Source organism: Pinus tabuliformis, chromosome J, assembly GCF_031772625.1.
Source record: "Pinus tabuliformis cultivar Carrire ecotype Pingquan chromosome J, CPIR1, whole genome shotgun sequence".
Taxonomy (NCBI): domain Eukaryota; kingdom Viridiplantae; phylum Streptophyta; class Pinopsida; order Pinales; family Pinaceae; genus Pinus; species Pinus tabuliformis.
The window spans coordinates 1,260,193,553-1,260,209,337 of NC_142295.1; the positions used below are offsets into that span (position 1 = coordinate 1,260,193,553).

Consider the following 15,785-nt stretch of genomic DNA (forward strand, 5'->3'; position numbering starts at 1 on the left):
CAATTTTAACACTTATATGAGTTATTTTTATTATAAATATTTAAATTATTGCATTTAAAGGTGTATTTTACAATTCAACATTTTATAATCTAGCATGAGGATGATGTGTAATTGCATTTGTTTTTTGAATAGAAAAACAATGACCCAATAATAAAAAAACAAAATTGAATATGTATGTATAGTTAGTTTTAATTTAAAGCATTATAAAACATCAATAATCTCAACTTCACTATAGTTGTTGGATATTTTGTTGATATTACAATCCAATGTGATAAAAATATTTCACTCCCTCTTAGTTATAAATAAAATATTTCAATGTCCACATGACATAATATATGTAATATCAACTAAAAGAGATAAAATAATTTGAAGTAGAAACTTGGTTTAAGATGTTTAACCTTATACTTTTAGAAAATATTTCAACACAAGATTTAAATAAACTATTTGAACATCTACAATAATTAATTTATGTGGATATCAACTTCATATATATCTATATATAGAAAAAAAAAAAAAATTATATATAGAATTATGTGAAATTGACATACATAAAAATATATTAATAACAAAGAAAACCATTTTTATGTGGACAATGCAACATAGATAAAATGTTTCAATGAGCATGTTATGTAAAATATTTTAATGTCAACTATTTATATATTATATATTCTTTAAAAAAAATATGTACATACCATATAAAGCAATTGAAAAAAATAAGTTTTATGGTTAAAACATTTGAAGTAATATTTACATATTTCTAAGATTCAAGTCTCTGCACTTTGCAGGAGGAAAAATGTATTATGTTGTACTATGCACGTTATTGTTAATAATTATTGGTGAAAATAAATTTTCATGGCATTAGTGGAGTAATCACTCGCCCTCTTAGGGGATTGAAGAGCTTTCCCCCTTGTGGAACAAGTATAAGCATGAAGATATCTTTGTGTGGACCTCCTAAGGTACGGTGAGAATATGGGTTGCCTAATAAGCATGGAATTGCATATGAGACTTGAGCCATGAGCTTTGCTAGCTCAAAATCAAAATCAATTTTTTTTTCAAATGGCAACAAATTATGTTCCTTAGTAGTGTGTCCTAAGTCCTCAGGGGAGCAAGGGCAGCAAACGAACTTCTTTCTAAAGAACTAACGAAAGGTTTGATGCATCAGTGCTTCTACAGGGGATGTCCAAACATTCCTGTCAGCGTTGTCATATTCAAGAGTTTCCAGACAGAGGTATAGGTAGGTCCATTTTGTGTTAGGCGCATGCTATATTCTATTAGTTGATTCTGTATCTGTTGGATAGAAGATCCATGTGTCTTATTCGCTTCAATGTGTTTCATACATCTTTCGAATGTGAGAGTGGAAGGCTTCGTTATGAGGGCTTGGTGTGCATTACGCGTATTTAATTCTTTTTCCAATTCCAGTACATAAGAAAGGAAGTCCACATGCCTAAGTGGATAGCCACAAGGTTAGAAAAATTCGTGCATGACTTTATAACGTTAAGTGGATTTGGCTTCATTGGGTTTTTAATTCTGAGAACCTTAGCGTTGATTCTTGAATTGAAAAGATGCCAGGTCTGATGTCAGGTTCAATCACGGTGATCCATATTAGGTAATGCTTGTTGAGGGACATAGATTATATTCTGTATTTGATATGAAATACTTCAAAATAATCCTTTTAATATTAATAAGGTGTTCTGTCCAGATGTCATGGATTTTGAGCAGATACAAGGTTCACCTCTTTCTATGCCCAACCTTTACTATAAGTGAAGTCTTGTACAGACATGATTAGCGTCTGTTCCTTGGTCTTTTACATACATGCCAGAGTTGCCATTAGACTTGTGTATCTGATTCTGTTTGATAGCTAGTCTGCGTAGTGAATGGGGAAATAAATCAGGCCATCAAACCTGGGCGATATATGTTCAAAACCGAGAATATTTCTGCATACAGAAGGATATACATTAAATATTGGCACCATCAACAGATGAACCAACATAAGATTTATACTTTCATTGGAATGTGTATTTTTAAGAGACTAGCTGGAGTGAGTGTACACTTGTGGTAGCAAGGTTCAGGGAGTTCAGCAGGCTTTCTGTTTCCAATTTGAGATTAAATTTTAATCTTACTGATATTGGGGTCTGTTGTTGGGATTTTTACAGTCTAGAAAATGTAAAATGTGTGGCTCCTGCCACAATAGTGAACTCTATGCCAATATTAACTTTTGATGGAAATAAGTCTGAACAGGGATCGACTCTTTCTCATGATCTTTTCCATTCAAATCAGCCGAGAAATGAAAACTGTGATGATTTTGACCTTGAAATGGCATTATGTAAGCTGCTTCCCTGGGGTTGAATTATTGCAAGCAAGTTTCATAGAATAATGGATTCTCATGATTTAACTTTTCCATCCAGTTAGCATTCATTAACTGACACATTTCTTAAAGTTTTTTTCCTTTTATTGAATACCAACTTATTAAGTAGAACTATGACCAATTTAATCATTGCATGTTTCAGCCCTTTCATTATCATTGGCAGATCCTCCTCCATACTCGGGGGGCATTGAATATAGTAACCAAGGCACTATTGACATGTCATATGAGGTATGCCTCTAATAACTAGATATTTGCCTAAAAGGAGATATATTAGTCTTCAGATTTTGTTATCATTTGTCTTCCCCTTATTCTTGTTTTGGTAATATTTACATATTTCTAAGATTCAAGTCTTTGCACTTTGCAGGAGGAAAAATGTATTATGTTGTACTATGCACGTTATTGTTAATAATTATTGGTGAAAATAAATTTTCATGGCATTAGTGGAGTAATCACTCGCCCTCTTAGGGGATTGAAGAGCTTTCCCCCTTGTGGAACAAGTATAAGCATGAAGATATCTTTGTGTGGATCTCCTAAGGTATGGTGAGAATAACATATGTAATATTTAAGGAGAAATATTGTTGTAAAGTGTAGAACTGCCATCGTATTTATTCAGAATCAACAAATCTATTCTCATCAGAATATGCCTCCTTCCTGCCAAACAACAACTTAAAAATCTCAATATTTAAGAATCCGAGCATTGCCAGAAGATACCTTATTTCTGCGTTTTTTGGGCAGATTTGAAGTACATGGTTTGTTGAACATGTTGTATGATCAATGCCCCACCTATCTTTTTGGGCAATAAGTTGTATGCTCATGTTTCAGGAGGGGTGGTGTGATAGTCAAGGAACCCTTGAAGAAGTTCGTGCAAAACTGCAAATGAAAGGAGGTAGAACACCATGTAATTCTTACTTCCCAATGTCAATAATGGACATACAAGTCCCATCATCAAACATTTATCTTAGATTCAGAAAGAGTAAGATGATACGTTGCTAATAAAACAATGTAACTGTATTTTTCTGCTTTGGCAGTCTTTTTGTCATTCTTGGAGGCAATTAAAAGACAATGAATTGTTCTTCTTTTTTTAAATTTCTAAACTATGTCCCTGTTTGTTATAACAAGTTAGCTTGCCAATTGCAGTGATGGAAACAGCCACATTGCTAACTTCCAATTGCAGTGATGGAACATGTACATTGTTAACTCTTGGTTTGCTCAACCTGCTCTAAAAGATCATCCATGGTGGTCCATGCCAAACCATGCTATGACTCCCCATATCTCTAGGACTACAATAGATGGCCAGCTGTCTGATTTCACCCAATTTCACCCCTTTGTTTCTAGCAATTTCTTTGATTAACAAACGTACCTCATAAATAATTCAAAAAGTCAATTATATTGCATCATGGTCCACTGCACAAAGCTTTAATGCTATCATTAATTCATCATTTTTGTCATCTTTGGAAGCAGAAAATAGGAATCATAAAAACTACAGAGATATTCTTGAGAGTTTTATGACTAATTGTTCATAAAATCTCTGCTTCAGATAATGTATGCAGCTGGAACGCAGGATATTCTAGATAGATACTTCAAGGGAGAAGATTTTCCTTTGCAGAATTATATTGTGAAGGAAAGAACGCTACCCAGTCAATACCTATAAACAATTCATGTTGGATGCTAAAGTAAATGATTCATCCTGTTGAAGGCTACTTTATCTGGAATAACAAGCAAGAGCCAGAGAAGAGCTTACTTCTCTCAAATAAAATAATGCATCAAATATTGGACTCTCAAATACATTCCTGAGACCAATGATGGTTCAAAGCATTATGCAGGAAAGAATGATAGAAGATTAGCATGAAGTTCATTCCATCTTATTGATTTTATAGGTTAGTAGTTTTGAAATAAACAAAATCTAAAATAGAGTGAAGTCAGCGCTTTAGTCATTTGTGGCTATTGATGCATGAAGTTGTCTCATAGATATTTCCCTTCACAGAATTATATTGTGAAGCAAGGAAAGTTGTCTAGTCAATACCTATAAACAATGCATGCTGGATGCTAAAGCAGATGATTCATCCTGTTGAAGGCTGCTTTATCTGGAATAACAAGCAAGAGCTAGAGCAGAGCTCGCTTCCCTCGAATAAAACAGTGCATCAAATATTGAACTGTCAAATACATTCCTGAAACCAATGATGCTTCAAAGCATTATGCAGGAATGAATAATAGAAGATTAGCATGAAGCTCATTCCTCTATATTATATCTTTCTGCCGAATTGAATCTTTGTACATTTTTCTTTGAATCTATTTTTTTAAATTGCTATCACTTCTTCATGCAATAGCGACTTTGTTTAAAGGTATGGCTTAATCAACTGGTTCAGCAATCCATGACATTTTTCAGGTATTTACTCATAAATGCCTATAATGAGGCTTGCTTGAGGATGCTTTTGATTTGTGTAGGAATATGATATAATTGGTTTATTTGTAATAACGTTATATTGATTAATCAACTCGTATTTTTATTCATTTTCTGGCATCCCACATACTTAGCCCAAGCCTTTCATTGTATAACTTGACATTGATTGTTCGAATTCTTAGGGATATTGTCGATGTTCAATAATGGTTCTTTATTGAGGAGTTGCACCTTTTAATCTTGATGACAGGACGACTTCCCTTCATCCTTATGTAAGGGATTTGGATATTTTAAACTAATTATCCGGTTGTAGGGTTATAGGGTTTTACTTACCGCTTTATGCAAAAACTTCACCATTTAGTCTGGGTAATACGACAATGACCCATTTGTGCTTCTTGTCTTGCAGAAGAATATCCACGTTTGTTGGTTTATTTGGAGGAAACCTGAAGAGCAGATTCTACAAGATTTTAAGCTCCCACATCATTGTTATCCTAATAAGTACCACATCATTGTCATCCTAATACGTATTTGTTTGAATCATATAGTCTCTTCAATACAACATTATTTTTAATATAAATGGTTTCCGTGGCTTTTATTCTAATAAGTACCACATCACTGTTATCCTAATAAGTATTTTTTGACTCATATAATCTTATTTTTAATATAAATGGTTTGCTTGTCTTTTAATGGTAGAGTGTTTGAGAGCCCATCCATTTGCGGAAATCTCAATGCGAGAACCCTTAAATTATATAGGGGGGCATCCATGACAGAAATCATTACTTGTCCTTCAATGACTGGGAGTATACGAGCTCATCCATTACATAAAGTTTATGGGGGAGCTAGATGTTTCAATTAGTGGCTTAAGTATTGCAATTATATATATGTATATCTATTTTTGACCTTATGTGTTAGGGTCCCACCTTAACCCCCTTATTTATGTAATGGGATCACGTCATAGTCAAGAGTCAATAAAGCCCATATTAATAATTGTAAGTGGTTAATCCATAATTAATGACGGAACCACAATTAGTTGCAAATGGGCCGTAGTATTAGATAGATGGTATTAATAAAACCCACGGTATTGGTCCGTGGTATTGCATGTATGAGTCATATATAAAGGATAGAGACTCCCTGCGAGGAGCATTGTGTCTTATTTTGTAATCAAGCTCTGCTCTATTGGAGGTTGCCCCCTCGAAGAGGCAAGTGAACATTACTCTCTGAATAATAATATCATTGTTATTCTGTGTTCTGGGTATCTTTTCTTCGCATATTCTGTATTTGGGTATCATTTTGCAGGTTAAGAGCATAACAAGTGGTATCAAAGCACTTTCCAGGGCCGGTGGGATCTCCATTTCTTAGCAATTTTTTTTTTTTTTTTTGGCTAGAGACGTGTTCCGGCATCTTTAAACCACGAGATCTGTCGTTGAGCGCATAAACCTGCGGATTTGGGGAGGCATGCACGCAGGAAATACAAGAGGTGGTCACGTCTGTTGGACTCCCTTGTAACCCCTGTGGGTACCCCTTTGAGTAGTAGCGCATTAGACAAAACCGCGCACGGACTGTCTTCCACGTACCCTCTGGGTATATCGGAAGCCCCCTATGCTCCCTTGAAACCTCGCCATAGATAAACCGTCGGCCGTCTTGCGGCTATAGTACATCGAGAACAGCACTCGGAGAGATTACTCGCTCGTACGATAGGGTAGTCGGGTTGTACGGCTAAGGGTACGGTCGATCCTCCTTAGTTAGAGCCCTGAAATATTGGGCCGAGTACTACTGCCAGACCCTTATGTATATTGCGATCTGTAGCACCTGACACTCCTCAAGACCATAGTTCCCTTTTCTATCGGGGGATCACACATCATCTCTTCCAGATCCGCTTGTGCAAAGGGGTGCAGCAGCAACAGACATCAGTCCCGCAGCCTCGAGTTCGCAGATCAGCCATTCCGATCTATTAGATCCATCAGATCCATAGAAGCAGTCTGTTCCGCCGCCCAGAGCTATCAGATCCGCCATTCAGATCTCTCAGATCCACCAGATCGGAGTCGTTGTGAAGGGTTCCTATACCGGGGTATAATTTTCGCAGGACTTTTGGCCGCATTGACATTTTGAGGATTTGGCGACTGCAGTATTGATAAGGAAGGAGTAAAACTCCATTAGGAGTTTTCAGGAAAAAAAAAAGAAAAAAAGTCTGAGATCTTTTGGGGCGCTTATTGGTGATCTAGCCCATCAGAATCAGGACGACGAGCTGAGCACGGTGGTACCATTCACTTCTTAGTGGAATTTTTTTTTAGGCGGTCCCAATTTTAAAAAAATCAGGTTGGTGTATGGTAGAAACTAGAGCTCAAGCGATGGCCAATGAAAGGATGGACAAACTTGAAGAATCAGTGCAAACCCTCCACATTCAGCTTAGCAGACTATGTAGCATGGTCGAGAAAATAATCCCGAAGGGCAAGGAGCAAGCCCACGAGGAGGAGCATAATGGCAATGGACACAACGAGGGTGAGTCTAGCCACTCTCCTCACGTCTGGCACACCCACCAACAACCTAGTCAGCGACCTCCCAAGTTGGATATGCATAAATTTGACGGTTCTCACTCGTCGGCATGGATAGCACAAATGGAGCAGTATTTCAAACTGAATCACATCTTAGATGATGAGACTCAGCTTATGTTGGGGAGCATGTACTTGGACAATGAAAGGTGGCAATGGTGGGAATGGCATTAACGTTGCGCTGGACCTTTTAGGACTTGGACCAAATTCACCAAAGCTCTTCAAGACCGCTTTGACTAGGAATCATTTTTTTTGGGTCGTCTTACTAAGCTCCGACAGACTGGTACAGTGGATGAATATATTACAGCTTTTGAAGCCTTAGCCTTCCGCACTTGGGGTCTCTCAAATGTGTTCTACACGGAATGTTTTATCAGCGGTCTTAAAGAAGCCATCAAATCTCAAGTCCTACTGCACCACCCTCCCACATGGACGGAGGCTTGCAAGGTAGCTCGTAACGTGGAACGTGCATTAGCAGCCCAATATAGTCGCCCAAATTTCTCTGCTAAAGGTCGCCCCCCACAGGCTCACAACACGACTCAAACACTTAAGGTCCAAAAGGTGTCCCCTGCGGAAATGGCCGACAGAAGAAAGCAAGGACTATGTTACTACTGTGATGAAAAATACTCCCCAGGTCATAAATGCAAGGAGCCCAATTTTTTTCAAATTGATGCCACTGACTACAGCTCAACAAAGGAAGATCCACCACTTGAAGAACATGAGCCGCTAGAAGAAGACAACCAAAAGGACAATGTCTCTGATGAACCAGTTATATCATTGCATGCTTTGGCAGGGATTTCTTCCCCTCAAACTCTCAAAATCAGAGGTTTTATTAAACATCGCCCAGTAGTAGTCTTGGTTGATAGTGGAAGTACACATAATTTCATCCATCAAAAAGTCGCAGAAGCAGTGCATTGTTTTGTACGAGCAGTTTCTAACTTCCAAGTTCAAATTGCAGATGGAGGCACAATGAAATGTGAAGGCCGCTGTGAAAATGTCAAACTTCAAATGGGGGATTATCAGTTGAAAACCCACATGTTTGCCATACACATGGGGGGTTGCGACATTGTCCTCAGCGCTGAATGGCTCCGCACTATTGGGCCAATCACAATGGATTTCCAGGAGTTATATATGAGTTTTAAGTAGAACAACTACACACATACCCTCCGTGGACTCCAGGCGGGAGCCCCCTCTATCATCAGTTCGCATAGGATGGAAAAATTGTTAAAAAAGGGTAATCATGGAGTTGTAGCTCAATTTAATGCCATCCAGGCAGTCGAAACCAAGCCTCTGCCAATTCATCCTGAGATGCAACAGATTTTAAATAACCATCTGCTAGTCTTTGACAAGCCTCATGAGCTTCCACACTCGCTAAGGGAACATGATCATAGCATCACCTTGGTTCCAGGGGCCCAACCCCCAAATGTTCTCCCATACAGATATCCGTTCACCCAAAAGAATGAAATAGAAAAAATCATCAAGGAACTTTTGGAAGCAGGTGTCATTCGTCCCAGCATTAGTCCTTATTCATCCCCAGTGGTCATGGTGCTCAAGAAAGATGGGGAGTGGCGGATGTGTCCCGACTTCAGGGCCCTCAATAAGTTGACAGTCAAAGATAAATTTCCCATCCCGGTGGTTGATGATTTGCTGGATGAACTCAATGGGGCTCAATTCTTCACTAAGCTGGATCTTCGCTCAAGCTACCACCAAATTCGCATGAAGGAAGTCGACATTCCCAAGACTGCTTTCAGAACTCATGAAGGCCATTATGAATTCCTGGTCATGCCATTTGGTCTTTGTAATGCCCCCTCTACTTTTCAGAGCCTTATGAACCACATTCTCAAACCATATCTCAGGAAATTTGTCCTTGTCTTCTTCGATGACATCCTCATCTATAGTTGCACTTGGGCCGCACATCTTCAGCATGTAGATCTACTCTTGCAACTGCTCCGCAAGCATAAATTATTTGTCAAGATGTCCGAGTTTCGTTTGGCATGGAAGAAGTAGAGTATTTGGGCCACATTGTGGGGTGTGATGGTGTCAAGGTGGACCCCAAAAAGATCCAGGCAATGCAGGAATGGCCTCAACCTAAGACCTTGAAGAGCTTGAGAGGATTTTTGGGTCTCACAGGCTATTATCGTAAATTTGTCCGCAACTATGGTCGCATAGCGAAGCCCTTCACCCAACTCCTAAAGAAAAATTCATTCTTCTGGAATGAGGAAGCACAACAGGCCTTTACAGCTCTAAAAAATGCCATGTGTTCCACTCCAGTCTTAGCACTACTTGACTTCACCAAATCTTTTGTCATTGAATGTGATGCTTCAGGTACAGGTATTGGGGCGGTCTTAATGCAGGAAGGGTGACCGTTGGCCTTCAGAAGCCAACAACTAAGTGGGAGGAATCTGGGCCAATCTACCTACGAGAAGGAAATGATGGTCATCTTACATGCAGTCGAGACCTGGCGACCTTACTTATTGGGGCGACGTTTCCAAATCCGCATAAATCATCACAGTCTTAAATATTTTTTGGAGCAACGCCTATCCTCCCCACAACAAAATAAATGGCTCGCCAAAATGCTGGGATATGATTATGAGATCATTTACAAGAAAGGGAAAGACAATAGTGTAGCAGATGCATTATCTCGCCAATTTGAGGAGGAAAGTACTCTACTAGCAATTTCCCTCCCCATTCCAGAATGGATTGAAGAGGCTCGCAGGGAATGGTTTTCACACCCCGGGCTCTCCCAACTCATTTCTCAATTGCAGGTAGATCCAAATTCCACCAAGGGCTACTCGTGGCAGGATGATATTCTTCGCTACAAGGACCGAGTCGTAATATCACCAACATCCACCCTCAAAAGTCGCATTTTGGCAGAATTGTACTCATCTCCCATTGCAGGACATTCGGGCTTTCAGAAGACGTATGCTCACACCAGAAGATCATTTTTTTGGACAGGCATGAAAAAGGACATCCTTACTTTCGTAGCAGAATGCGATGTCTGTCAACGCCACAAAGGGGAAATCGTCAACACACCAGGCACATTACAACCATTGCCCATTCCGGCATCAATTTGGATGGAGGTTTCTATGGATTACTTTACAGGTCTTCCAAAGTCAGGGAACAAGTCAGTCATCATGGTGGTTGTGGACCGACTGTCGAAGTATGCTCATTTTTGTGCCCTACCCCACCCGTTTACACCAACTTTGGTCGCTCAATCTTTCAAATTGCATGGCATTCCCACTTCTATTGTGTCCGACCGCGACCCGATCTTCACCAGTAATTTTTGGCAGGAACTCTTCAGGATACGAGGCAGTCAACTAAAACTCAGTACTTCCTATCATCCGCAAATAGATGGTCAAACCGAAGCCGTCAACAAATGTCTAGAAACCTACCTTAGGTGTTTCACTTCAGAAAAGCAACACCTTTGGGTACAGTGGTTACCTCTGGCTGAATGGTGGTATAACACCAACTATCATGCCACCACCAAAATGACTCCCTATGAAGCAGTATATGGTCAACTCCCGCCTTCACCTACTTCGTATCTCAAGGGGTGATGAAAAGTACAAGCAGTGGATCAAGTTCTACAACACCGCGCAACCATGCTCACCCATCTTCGAGAGAATCTTCATCAAGCTCAGAACCGCATGAAGCAACAAGTAGACCAGCATCGCTCCGAGCGCCAATTTCAAGAAGGGGATCAGGTCTTTTTACGGCTACAACCATATAAGCAAACATCACTCAAAGACAAGGGGTGTCAGAAACTATCTCCCAAATTCTACGGACCATATCAAGTACTTCAGCGCATTGGAGAAGTGGCTTACAAGTTGGCCTTGCCACCTACTGCAAAAATCCATCCAGTTTTCCATGTCTCATGCCTCAAGAAAGTGATTGGGAACAATTGCAGAATTCAGACCAGTCTACTTGAATTGGACGAAGAAGGGTCCATCTGGCTTCAACCTGAACAGGTCCTAGACACACGAGACAAGCAACTACGCGGCCGCATGATTAAGGAAGTCCTCGTCAAATGGAAAGACACCTCTCCGGAAGATGCAACTTGGGAACCAACCACTATTCTTCAGCAGTTTCCACAGCTTCAGCCTTGAGGACAAGGCTAGTCTTAAGGGGGAGGGCATGTTAGGGTCCCACCCTAACCCCCTTATTTATGTAATGGGATCACGTCATAGTCAAGAGTCAATAAAGCCCATATTAATAATTGTAAGTGGTTAATCTACAATTAATGACGAAACCACAGTTAGTTGCAAATGGGCCGTAGTATTAGATAGATGGTATTAATAAAACCCACGGTATTGGTCCGTGGTATTGCATGTATGAGTCATATATAAAGGATAGAGACTCCCTGCGAGGAGCATCGTGTCTTATTTTGTAATCAAGCTCTGCTCTATTGGAGGTTGCCCCCTCGAAGAGGCAAGTGAACATTACTCTCTGAATAATAATATCATTGCTATTCTGTGTTCTGGGTATCTTTTCTTCACATATTCTGTATTTGGGTATCATTTTGCAGGTTAAGAGCATAACATTATGGGATTTTTGGTGTATTGGATAACTTTCAGTGAAGTTGGCAATGTTTTAGACAATATTACTGCAGGGTATTTCATATGGTTCTATTCCTTCTTGCTTTTGATTGGAAGTTGCAGAGGGTGTGCTAACACAGTTTTGACAGTTTAGTGAATTTGGCAATTTGTCAAACAATATTACTTCAGAGTGTTTCTTATGGTTCTGTTCCTTCTTGACTTTGATTGGAAGTTGAAGACAATATGCTAACATGGTTTTCAGGTAATGCTATGCATCTCTTCTACTAGCAGAGAAATGAACCTTTGTTTCTGTATGGAAGGGTAGGTTTCTGCCCTGTCTTGGTGTGGTTTTCGGATAATTATATGTTGAAGTTTCTCTTGATTATAGCCATACTCAAGTCATTGTTTGTCTGATTTGGTGAATATATAGTATTTGGGTAAATCTCTGGTAAATAGGCTCTATTCGAGATGACTGTTTTTGCTTCTTTTTTCTTCTCTTGGTTCTTTGATGTTAATTATTATGTCCCTCTTGAATCCCATCATTTTCTCTGACCAGCCTATAGGTTGAACATATCCTACATAAGATCTGAAGTCTTCCTCACTCTGATAGATAAGAACACTTTTCATTCATCTTCATTTTCCAACTTTTATAATTGGAGACTACTGGAATCCTGTTTGTTGCTTGTGGGCCTTTATGGTAATAACAGGTAAAGGATTCTTTCTGGTTGTTTTTTGAAAGTGATGAGATTATTGTTACCCTTCTTCTGTCTGCTAATTGTTCTCATTTGGCAACCTCTGAGACAACGTTGTTAATGAAATGGGTTTGTTTTTCACTGATTCCCTTTTGTTAATCTTGACCCTGCTGACCTTCAGTTCCAAAGCATGTTCTTGTCCACTTTCTTAAAGTTTAGTAACCACATTGTTGGTTTGCTTCCTCTCTTTTCAGAGTTCTTTATGCAGGCTGCTCTGTCTGAGAGTATCCTAAGTACTGATCTTTAACTTGTTGATGAGAAAGGCCATTCTATTTGTTTCTGTGAGAACCCTGTCTGAAATCCTAATTGAAGAATAGTTAATCACTATGTTACCGGATCCGGCAGAGGCAGGAGGAATATTGCCGGATCCACGGATCTGAACCAGATCCGGATACGATACACCAAAAATACGTCTAAAATACGTATTTTATAAATATACAGTTTTTGGAAACGGTAAACTTTCCCAGGATATGGATCCCGCTGGTGGCTGCCGGAAACAGTGAAATGGTCGCCGAAAAGTCAGAAAAAGCGGAATTTTTTTAGGTTTCGATTGTCGCTGTAAGTTTAGATATGCGTCCTCAGCCAGCCAAGAACGCTGTCGTCAGTCAGCCGTTGTCCCCACGCTGCCGTCAGTCAGTCATTGCCCCAGCCAGCAAGGCTTAGCCACGGTGCTCAGCCACCGCCTCGTTGCTGCCCGTTGTTGCTCAGCGGACAGGTTAAAAAAAAAATTCAAACGTCATATAAAATACACAAGAAAATTATAATCGCTTATAACTTCCGAATCCTGGTAACATAGGAAAATTATAATCGCTTATAATACAAGACATTATAAACTTTAATGAACGTGGATGTGACGAAAATTATAATAGACTTATTGTTAATTTAAATATTTAAAGTTTAAAAAGTAAGTTTTTATTTTAATCAATTTTAAAATTTCTCTTCATGTTTAAAAAGTAAGTTTTCTAAAATAAGTTTAATAATTTGCTTAATATAAATATTATAACTAATAATTGATTTTTAAATATTTATAAATGATGCATTAATTTTATTATAATTAAATTAATAATTATTTTAAATATTTATAAATGATGCATTAATTATATTATAATTAAATTAATAATTATTTTAAATATTTATAAATGATGCATTAATTTTATTATAATTAAACTAATAATTATTTTTAAAGTATTACATTGAATTATATATTTAAAAATTCACATATGTTTTTTATTTTTATATAAATTTAATTAATGTTTAATTAATATTAATAAATGATACATTAAATATGAAATTATTTATACAATAATTATTTATTGTATGTAAAAATTATATATTTAAAAACTAACTTATGATTTTATTTTTATATTAATATAATTTTTTATTTTTTATTTTTTATTTTTTTTTATTTGCTTGTACTTGCTGTTTCTGGATCCTGGCTTTTCAAAAATTAGCGGATCCATATCCAAATCTGTATCCGGATCCGGATCCGAATCCTGGTAACTTAGGTTAATCATGATCATTAGTGTTTGGAGAGAAACCCAAATAGTCCTGGTATTTTAAGAATCAGTGCTGAGGACATATTTTGTGTTTTCCTTGAGGCAATCAGCGCTTTTTATGTCTTCTTTTGGAAAATATGATTGATCGCTTTAGCTCTTTTAATGAAGCGTGCTGAATCATTATTTTTCTTTTTCCTTTGCAGTTCTGGAAGCCGAAGAAGAAGCAAAAAAGTATGAGCGAATTCATCTATGATCTCCCTACTATTTTTTATGGACATATTTCTGTATATTTATAGAGTCGAGTCTCTGGATGCTTCTGCTTAATAAATTGTGTCTAGAAGGAACTGAGTTTTCTTATTTCATTTACACTGGTTTAATGAACTTTCTATCAATATGGACTGACAAAATTGTTTGGTTTTGCGTTCTTCTCAGAGTTTTGGTTCCATTGAAAGAGGATCACCAACATGGAAGAAACGGACAAAACAATGCAAGAAACAAGTCAGGGCCACCCCTAAAAGGCCTTTTAGGCTACTGACAGAGGTATAAACATGTCTCTTCTGATTTATATACTCTTTCTTCTCATCGACATAATACAGTCAGGGTCACCCCTAAAAGGCCTTTTAAGCTACTGATAGAGGTATAAAGTCATAAACATAACTCTCCTGATCTACATACTCTTTCATCTCATCAACCTAATACATTTATGGTTCGCTCAATTGTACATATATAATTCATTTTATAACACACTGTGAATTCCATGCACTTCAAAGCTTCTTTGGCTTCCATTTCATTCCTGTGTTCTGTCCAACCCAAAGCTCAAAGCGGAGTGCCTGTTGCCAATAGGCACGAACTGCAATTTTTCTTCTGTAACTACTGTTTTTCTCAGCTAAAGACAAATCGTATCTTAATAATTAACTCAGACATTAGTCCCAGTACTGGGGTTTGTGCAGGTTATGTGGGAAAGTTTGTCATTTCGCAGAGCTCCTGTATATAATCTCCTATTTCTTCGCTGAGTTCGTACTCTTTCTGAATCGATCACGGGAATCGGTCTTGGAATCTTCAACGAAGCATTATCTAAAAATATAATTACAGAGAAAAGCTCTCCCAGACACTAAAATAAACTTGTTTTAAGTTCAGTGTCTCAATGGGGATGGAGGGCACGGTTAGGGTTAGGTGAGTACTGTTTGTGATAATCAGGATCATTACCCATGTCCAATTATGCGATCTGTCCAACCCAATTTTTTCGAGTTAACTTACAATACTCAAACGATGGCAAATTTTAAACTTGAGTTTTCATCTAGTTTATTAAGAAACATAGTTTGCAGGAACACTCTCTGACCTTTTTATCTGAGGACACAACAAATCTCAGCAAACGAGGCCACTCTCTGAATTCGATCCCAGCAGCAATCACCAACAAACCGCCACTCTCTGAATTCGATCCCAGTAGCAATCACCAACAAACCCCAAACGTTGAGCACGCCACTGATCCCTGGAGCGTAGAAAGCATAGCTTAGAAAGCGGAGTGAGTTTTCCAGAATGCCGGGTCGAATTGGTGAGTGAGTTTTCCAGAATGCAGGGTCGAATTGGTGAGGGAGCAGCCCGCGGGTTTTTGGAGTAATTCAAATTCCATGCTGAATTAACTTCCCGTGCGGCAAGACGCGATGGAAATCGGGCTGTATGTCAGGAACCTGTTAGT

The 15,785-nt window shown here is 38.4% G+C and overlaps 1 long non-coding RNA gene across 1 annotated transcript; it reads left to right on the forward strand.

Moving 5' to 3' along the window:
* Positions 1 to 2,143: 2,143 nt before the first annotated feature.
* LOC149231803 (uncharacterized) lies at positions 2,144 to 3,306 on the forward strand. Its single transcript, XR_016247480.1, has 4 exons — positions 2,144 to 2,323; positions 2,508 to 2,593; positions 2,730 to 2,900; positions 3,188 to 3,306. It is a non-coding gene; the product is annotated as an uncharacterized LOC149231803 (long non-coding RNA).
* The last annotated feature ends 12,479 nt before the right edge of the window (positions 3,307 to 15,785 follow it).